A 9,591-nucleotide genomic window follows, 5' to 3' on the forward strand; every position below is an offset into this window, starting at 1 on the left:
GACGCAGGACTATCAGAGCTGGGCCTAGGGGGAGTGATTGGTGGGGTGCCGGATGGGCTATATAGTGACCCGGGAGATGAAATGGTAATGGGTGAACGCAGCTGAAGGGGTTGGCTAGCTCATTCTGCTTCAATGGGGTAAATGATAGGTAAGGGTTGGATGGATAATGGGGGAAGTGGATACATTATGAGCGATGGTGCAGTATGGAATAGGGTCAAACGTCGCACCTACCGGTGTAATATTTAGAATAAACGGTGGTGGGGCGGCCTTTGTGTAGTGTTTCTCGACAGCTGCAAAGGAAAAAGGGCATTGCCGCCTTGGTTTGGTGGGAGTTTTGGGTTTAGGGTTTGTGGCGGTTTTGGGTTTTTTGTGGGTTTTAGAGGATTATGATTTATGGTGGTTTCGATGGGTTTCGATCGAGATGGTTGTTGGGATATAGAAGAAAGCCCGCCATGCGAAGGCTTGGTCGGAAAGGGGGTTTTTAAGGTTCGGCGAGGGTTTGGAGGGGGCGACATTGAAGCAGAAGAAAATGAGAAGGAACTTACCGGTGACATGCCTCCGTAGCTCATTGATTGGTTTTGGTTATTGGATGCTAAAGAGATTGTGTCTGAAGGTTGACCGGCGTAACGGACTTGATTGAAGGACGGTAAGGTTTCGGGAGCTAGATTTTTTTTTGAAGTCAGATTGAAAGAGGTAGAAGAAGAAAGAATATCAAAAGTTTGCGTTTTATAGGTTTATGGGAGAGGCGTGGTGACGTCAGGCGGTGCCTTACATCTTCATTTATTGAACAGACGAAAGGATGTGCCTAGGGTTTCTATGCAATCGAGTGCTTTGTGTTTTCGAGATGCGTCCTTTCAATTTGGGCCATGCATTGGCTTAAGTCCAACGCGTTAGTTTTATTCCCATCCTAATCTTCTTCCGGTTGTACACAAATTTTTTAAAATTTAAATTAAATAAATCTCTTAACTAAGAAAGCAATAACAATCATCAATCAACTTAAAATATAATTCAAAGACAAACAAACAATCAGAGTAAACACAAACACAATCATAAAATTCATAATGCAAAAGAAATGAAGGTAGAAGCAACGTCCCTAGAATATGTGTCGATGTGAATGCAGGGATGCTTCGACGCAAGCCTCAGTTGGCTTCGTGTAATATGAGGGATGATTTTTGTCGTTTCTTCAAAGTAAGGCTTCACTCTTTACCAATTTACCTTGAACGTATTTGTGCCATCCTCCCGCGTCAACTCTACTGCTCCGTGGGGAAAGATTGTTTTGATAATGAATGGTCCTTACCACCTTGACATGAATTTTCTTGGGAATAAACGTAATCGTGAATTGAATAATAAAACTTTTTGGCCAATAATAAACTCTTTCTTACTAATTCGTTGGTCATGCCAACGTTTGGTCTTCTCTTTGTAGAGCTTGTTGTTCTCGTATGTGTTTAACCGCCTTTCCTTAAGCTCATTGAGCTAAAGTTTGCGTTGATCACCCGGTGTCCAAGTTTAAATTCAACTTCTTTACTGCCTAGAAAGCTTTATGCTCCAACTCCAGGGGTAAGTGACAAGCTTTTTCGAATACTAAGAAGTATGGAGACATACCTATGGGAGTCTTGTAGGCAGTCCTGTAGGCCCAGAGTGCTTCATCCAGCCTCTGTTCCCAGTCTTTCCCGATGCATTGNTCCCAGTCTTTCCCGATGCATTGACAACTTTTTCCAGTATTGATTTTATTTCCCGATTCGATACCTCAGCTTAACCGTTGGTTTGCGGGTGGTATGCGGTAGCGAACTTGTGTCTGACATTATATTTGGCAAGCAATTTTGAAATGATGCAATTAATTAAATGCGCACCTTCATCACTTACTAGGACTCTTGGTGTTCCAAAGCGTGTGAAAATGTTCCTGGTAAGAAACTTAGAAACAATCGATGCATCATTTCTGGCAAAAGCTATGCTTCCACCCATTTTGATACGTAATCTACTGCAAGTAGGATATATTATTGACCGCAGGACAGGGGGAAAGGTCCCATTAAATCGATGCCCCAGACGTCAAATAATTTGAATTCAAGAATATTGTTCAGTTGAATTGCGTCTCTTAATGAGATATTTTCAGTGCGTTGGCAAGGGTCGCACTTGCGAGCATACTCCCTTACGTCTTTGAATAGGGTAGGCCAGAAGTATCCACTTTGAAGAACATTCGCAACGGTTCTTTACCCTTCGAAATGCCCTCCGTAAGGAGAGTTATGACATTTAGCCAGGATGAGTTGTGTCTCTCCCTCCGGAACGCATCGATGCATGACGGAATCGGGACCTTGTTTGTAGAAAATGGTTCATCCCAAAAATAAAATTTACTGTCGTGTACCAACCGTTTCTTTTGCTGAGAGTTGAAGTGTTCGGGATATTTCTTGATAGTTAAGTAATTAACTATGTCTGCGTACTAAGGTTCCCTGCCTTCAACTTTGAATAAGCTTTCATCAGGAAATGCATCTTTGATTTCATTTTCTTGGTCTTTTATTTCCCGATTCTCTAATCTGGACAGGTGGTTGGCCACCTGATTCTCAGTTCCCTTTCTGTCCTGAATATCGATGTCAAATTCCTGCAATAGTAGCACCCATCTAATTAATCTTGGTTTCGCGTTCTTCTTACTCATCAGGAACTTAATGGTTGATGGTTGTTGATGGTTTCGCGTCTATATAGATGGTTGTTGATGCACCAACTAAATAAGATCTGAATTTTCGATGAGAAACATTACAGCCAATATTTCTTTCTCCGTGGTTGTGTAGTGTTCCCGAGAATCGTTCAGTGTCTTGGACGCATAAGAGATAGGGTGTATCAAATTCCTTTTTTTCTGCCCCAACATGGTGCCTACTGCAACATCACTTACATCGCATATTAAAATGAAATGTTGCGTCCAATCCGGTGCTATTAGTATCAGAGCTATAGTCAACGCTTACTTCAGTATTTCAAATGTGTCGCAGCAGTCATCATTGAATTTGTAGGGCCGGTTCGCTTCTAATAATGCACTGAGAGGTCGTGCAATTTGAGAAAATCCTTTTACGAACCTTCAGTAGAAGCCAACGTGTCCTAGAAAACTTCGTAGAGCTTTTACATTTGATGGTGGAGGAAGTTTAGTTATGAAATCTACCTTGGCCTCATCAACTTTCAACCCGGCTTTAGATACCTTGTGGCCCAAAACAATGCCTTCAGTCACCATAAATTGACATTTTTCCTAATTCAACACAAGATTTGTTTCGTTGCATCACGCGAGGATGGCCTCCAAGTTATCTAAGCATGATTGAAATGAGTCTCCAAAGACTAAAAAACCGTCCATGAAAACTTCAACGGTCTTTTCCAAGAAATCAGAGAAAATTACCATCATGCACCTTTGGAATGTTCCAGGTGCGTTGCATAGTCCAAAGGGCATGCGTTTGAACGCGAACATTCCAAAGGGGCAAGTGAATGTCATATTTTCCTGATCTTCTGGGTCAATTAAAATCTGGTTATAGCCACAGTATCCATCAAGAAACAATAAAATTCATTTCCAGCATGTCTGTCAAGCATTTGGTCAGTGAAGGGAAGAGAGAAGTGGTCCTTCTTGGTTGTCACGTTGAGTTTCCTATAGTCCATGCTCATTATTACTATTAACTATCACTGTTGTTCCTCCTCTCTTGGGGACGCATTGAACTGGGCTTACCCAGCTGCTATCGAATATAGGGTAGATTACTTCTGCGTCCAACCACTTTAAGATTTCTTTCTTGACTACTTCTTTCATTATGGGATTTAGCCTTCGTTGAGGCTCAATCTATCCAGTCTTCCCTTCTTCTAGCCTAATTTTATGCATGCAGTAAGATAGGTTGATGCCACGAATGTCAGCCAGCATCCATTTTATTGCACGCATGTGCTTTTGCAACATCTGCAAAAGAGAATGTTCATTAGGCTTGGAAAGATTTGCATAAATAATTACAGGTAAGATTTTGTTTGTTCCAAGGAAAGCATATTTAAGGTGATTAGGTAATAGTTTCAGCTCTAGTTCTGGTGGTTCTTCTAATAATGGATGCGTTGGTTTCATCTGCCGCTTACTCAGAATTGGCAGCTCGAGTTTCTTCATGTTTTTTTCCAACGCGAGGACCTCACAAACTTGGGTCACTTCCACTTCAGGCAACTCTATTTTGTTCAGTTGACATTCTTCATTATCTAGGAACTTTAATGTGTTTAACACATTAAACTTCACTTCCTGATTGTCTACACGCATGATCAATTTTCCCTCGTGCACGTCTATTAATACTTTCCCAGTGGCTAGAAAGGGTCGTCCAAGAATGATTAGTACATCCCTATCTGCTTCATAGTCTAGGATGATGAAATCCACTGAGAATATGAAGTTGTCAACTTTTACCAGAATCTTCAATCTTTCCTTCAGGGTATGTGATCTTCAACTTTTACCAGAATCTTCAATCTTTCCGTGTTGCTAGACAAGACTTCTGGCTGCCGATTCTTCAACTCACTCGCAATCTGCACCACCTGTATCTGCAGATTTTTTATGGAAGACGCCTGACTTTTTAGCAATGCGTCGTTCTGGGTGATAAACTCCTTTAAGAAGTTTTCAAGCAAAGATGCTGAACTCGAAGCATGACCTTCTCTATTAAAGGATTGTTGGTGCGGCTGCTGCGTTGGCTGGAATCCAGGCGGCGGTCCTTGCCTTTGCTGCTAGTTTACCTCTGGGTGGTGTGGCCTCTATTGATTACCTGCCCAAGAGAAATTTGGATGGTTCCTCCATCCGGGATTATAGGTGTTTAAGAATGAGTTATTTTTTTTATAAAGCATACCGATTGCGGATTTTGTGGGCAATCAGAGTAGGAATGGGGATCTCCACAGCCCCACAGCTAACCATGGGTTGTACGAATGTTTCTACCTTATTTACCTTTTGCGGGTTTGATGCGTTCCTCGGTGACATATTCTACAAAAGGTTTGTCATAGTAGCCACTTATGCAGAGAGCGTGGCTATTGCGTTAGAGTCAATAGAATTCACATTCTGAGGTCGCCTTTTCCTTTTTGCTCTTGTGTCGTAAGAGTCATCCACCAATTCCATATTATGCTTGGCTATGCGGTTTAATATTTTCTTAACTTCATTATAAGATTTGTCCATGATACGATTACCGCCAGCTGCAGCTGCGTCGGCTCCATTTGAGACGGTCTGTTTAATCTGCCATAGAAAGTCTCCATCTGGATGGTTAACAGTAATCCATGATTGGGGCAATTCTTGACTAATCCTTTAAAATGCTCCCATGCGGCACTCAAGGTTTCAGCTTCTTCCTGCTCGAAGTTCATGATCTCTCTCCGCCTCTTGCATTTGTGGGGGGGGAAGTACTTCTGCATGAATTTCTCTACCAACTTTTCCAGGTCGTGATCTCTCTAGGCTCAAAGAACTTACCCATTACTTAGTGTCGTCACACAGATAATATGGGAATAAAGATAGCCTGATAGCTTCTGGAGTGATTCCAGGAATCACAAACGAGTTGCACGTCTCCAGGAAACGTTTCATGTGGCCGTGAGGGTCTTCTCCTTGAGCACCCCAAATTGTCCATGAATAGTAGTCAGGACACGTTCTTTGAAAACGCTTAAATCATCGATTTCCTCATAATCATCCCCTAGAGGGATGCCCCCGCGTTCACACAACGCACAGATCAGCCAAGTGAAATAGAGTTGTCTTCGTGGTTTAGCTTTAATGGCTTTGATTTGGTCCCTCATTATCCTCCCTACGTCTAGAGGAATGCGCTGCATGATGCAGAAAGTGGCAGGACGCTTCTCTTGATAATGTTTCATCATTGTTGTAGGCATGATGCTTTTCTTAATCAAATAATACCATAAGTTTGCGTTTGGTTTCAGATTTCTGGAAGCTAAGATTCTTACTCTACTTCTTGAAGTTTGTCATTTGCTTCAAGGTTGTTGTCCACTACTCTTAACGCATCTTCTACTTTGCTTGGAGTCGGATTGTTCCAAGATGCGATTTCCGTCTACGTTGGGTTACCTTCAATATTGAACACTTCATTTATTTTGTCAGCTGAGAAGCGCACGAAAACACCATCAACGAACGTCGTATTTCTCTCCATATCAAACTCACTGCTACAAAATTGGCGGACAAGGTTGGGCCAACTTCGTATGCCCAACGCATAGTTGACCCCAGCCCATTGTGTCCACAGTTTCGGTTATTATATGGCGCAATGGGTTGCGTTCGGGGAAGAAGCCCTTCTCGCAAGGATGTCATTCCCTTGGTTTTTTAGGTAACGCGTTAATTACCTTGCATTTGCCCGCCTCGTGTGCTTTGGTTTCTCGCGCTAGCTCACTTATATCATTTTCCAACTTTTCTTAGAGGGCTAACTTCCTTCGCCCCTGTCGTTCGGACTGGTATTGCTCCAAATCCTTTTCTAACACTATAGACCTTGAGCAGCTCTCACGTTACACCCTCAGGACCAGATGCGAACTGCTTTCTTTCATCCTCACAAATTAATTTCCTTTTTCTCATCACTCTCTTTCTTTTGCTGGCTCTTCATCCGCGTCAGATTGGCGAGGTTGCGACACATCCGAGCCGTTTCCCTTTCTCCCTCTTCTTCTTCTTCCAACTCTGCTTTAAGCATCATCGCAAAATGCTCCGCTTCATCAATTTCAAGTGATACGTCAGTTGGGTCAGGATGCATCACTTGTTCCTCTTCTACTTGGCCCGATTCAAACTTGCCAAAATTGCCCAAAAACTTCTTGCTAGTCTCTTCAAGCCAATTCCGCAAGTTTCGCACTATTTTTTTCTTGACGCAGGACTATCAGAGCTGGGCCTGGGGGGAGTGATTGGTGGGGTGCCGAATGGGATATGCGGCGACCCGAGGGATGAAATGATAATGGGTGAACGCGGTTGGAGGGTTGGCTAGGTCTTTTTGCTTCGATGAGGTAAATGGTGACTAAAGGTTGGATGGATAATGGAGGAGTGGACACTGGACAATGGTCGGTGTGGAGATGAGCGGGATCAGGGTCATGCGTCGCACCCACCGGCGTAATATTTGGAATAAACGGTGGTGGTGTATGGCTGTCGTATCAGGAGGAAGAAGGGCGTTGCCGCCTTGGGTGATTTGGGTTTAGGTTTGCGGCGATTTGGGTTTGGTGGGGTTTGAAGATTTTGAATTGTGTGTGGTTTCGTTTGGGCTTCGACCAGAATGGTCGCTGGGATGTGGTGGAATGCCCGTCGTGCGAAGTGGTCAGAAAGGTGGTTTTTGAGGTTCGACGAGGTTTGGAGGGGCAACATTGAAGTAGAAGAAGATGAAAAGGAACTTACCAGCGATATGCCTCTGTAGCTCAGTGACTATTTTGGCTATGGATGCTGAAGACATTGTGGCTGAAGGCTGGCTGGAGTAACGGACTTGATCGAGCGTGAAGTCGTGAACTGATTTTTCCGAAGTCAGATTGAAGGAGATGGAAGAGAAAAGAGATTTCGAAGGTTTGTGTTTATAGCTCTGTGGGAGAGGATATGGTGATGTCAGGGGCGCCTAACATTCTCATTTATTATGCAAATGAAAGGACCTTCCTAGGTTCTAGGAAATCGAGTACTTTGTTTTCGAGATGCATCCTTTCGATTTGGGTCATGCGTTGGCTTAAGTCCAACACATCAGTTTTATTCCCATCCTAAGCTTCTTCCGATTGTCACAATTTTTTAAAAAAATTAAATAATTCTCTTAAATAAGAAAGTAATAACAATCATCAATCAACTTAAAACATAACGCAAAGACAAGCAAACAATCAGAGTAAACACAAACGCAGTCATAAAATACATAATGCAAAAGAAATAAAAGGTAGAGAAGCATCCCTGGAATATGTGTCGATGTGAACGCAGGGATGCTTCGACGCAAGCCTCAGTTGGAGAGGGAATAAGTGCATCCACTCATTCCATATTATCTTGGCTATGCGATCCAGTATTTCCTTAGATTCGTTATAAGATTTGTCCATGATACCGCTAGCTGCAGCTATGTCAGCTGCCATTTGAGACGCTCTGTTTAATCCTCTATAGAAAGTCTCCATCTGGTATGGTTAACGTTAATCCATGATTGGGGCAATTCTTGACTAATCCTTTAAAAACACTCCATGCGACACTCAAGGTTTCAGTTTCTTCCTACTCGAAGTTCATGATCTCTCTCTGCCTTCTTACGTTTGTGGTGGGTGGGAAGTATTTCTACATGAATTTCTCCACCAACTTTTCCCAGGTCGTGATCTCTCCAGGCTCCAAAGAACTTACCATTGCTTTGCGTCGTTACGTAGAGATATGGGAATAAAGATAGCCTGATAGGTTCTAAAGTGATTCCAGCAATCACAAACAAGTTGCATGTCTCCAAGAAACATTTCAAGTGGGCGTGAGGGTCTTCTCCCCGAGCACCCATAAATTGTCCAACTATTTGGAGCATTTGTAACATCACAAATTTCATCTCAAATCTGTCCCATCTGGCGGTTGGATATATGATCCATGGTGAGAAATCATACAACCCAGGGAGACACATACTTCCGCATGGGACGTGTACTTACTGTTTGCCATTATGATAGGATTTTGCGCAGTGTAGGCTAGCTGTTGAACTAAGTTATAATTCGCTTGTCCGTCCACCATTTGTTGTTGCCTGGTTTGTTGTTTGTAGTTATTGCCTTAACTTGCGGCAACGATTAGATTGATTTCTTCGTCGGAAGGTTCCTTTCAACTTCGGGTTGTATACAAGTTCAAGAGTGCTTTCCCTGCTCATAAACGTTTACAAGCTTCGGTTTAGCTCGTAATACTCCCTCAGTTGTAGTTTCTTACAAAAGATACAAGCAAAATTTCTGGTTATTGTTTGTTGATATCCCCGGCAACGGTGCCAAAAAACTTATTCTGTGATTTCGTGATTCGAGCTTAGGGTGTATTGTATAAGTAATTGGAAAAATAAGTGTAGATATGAATGATGTGTTGATGCGTTTATGATGCGTTAGTGACACGTTGATGCATTAGTGATGTTGCAACAGGACGTATGACACTTCTTATAGACACTCAAGTTTTCCTAACTCAGATCCAAGTATAAATCTAACTCAGGTTTCTGGTAAATCCAGGATCGAACTCAGTGATTCAGATTAAAGCTAACGTAGACCTTGCGTTGTAATTATGGTAGAAGTATCCTAAGTGTATGTAGAAAAGAGTTATTTACACTAAGCTACTGTGTGTGTGTTCAAGAAGATACAAGAGGCTCGAATAGAGAATGATGGGTCGTGTGAAATGTGAGTTTAATGCAAGTGATATGCGTCGATGTAAGTTAGATGTACACAAAAAAGAATATGATGCGAATGAGATGACTTGTTTTATCTCCGTTATGCATTAGACTCTATTCGACACTTCTCAATGCGAATATCATACAAAACCTATCTCTAGGATGTATGCGTCAATCATAGAATGCAATAAAACACAGTGCGTCTATCTCTAGATGTACCAAGCATTTCTAACTTGATTGTGCTTACTTATTCTCTCGAATAACTTAAGCTAAAGCTGCTCTTTACCAATGATTTAGTTGGTTATAGCGTTTCGAAATGGAATTTTGCATTGAA

General features: G+C 42.3%; 1 non-coding gene across 1 annotated transcript; it reads left to right on the top strand.

Moving 5' to 3' along the window:
- The first annotated feature begins 5,233 nt into the window (after positions 1-5,233).
- LOC120092298 lies at positions 5,234-5,337 on the top strand. The gene has a single exon (XR_005486005.1). It is a non-coding gene; the product is annotated as a small nucleolar RNA R71 (small nucleolar RNA).
- Positions 5,338-9,591: the final 4,254 nt, after the last annotated feature.

Source organism: Benincasa hispida, chromosome 11, assembly GCF_009727055.1.
Source record: "Benincasa hispida cultivar B227 chromosome 11, ASM972705v1, whole genome shotgun sequence".
Lineage (NCBI taxonomy): Eukaryota > Viridiplantae > Streptophyta > Magnoliopsida > Cucurbitales > Cucurbitaceae > Benincasa > Benincasa hispida.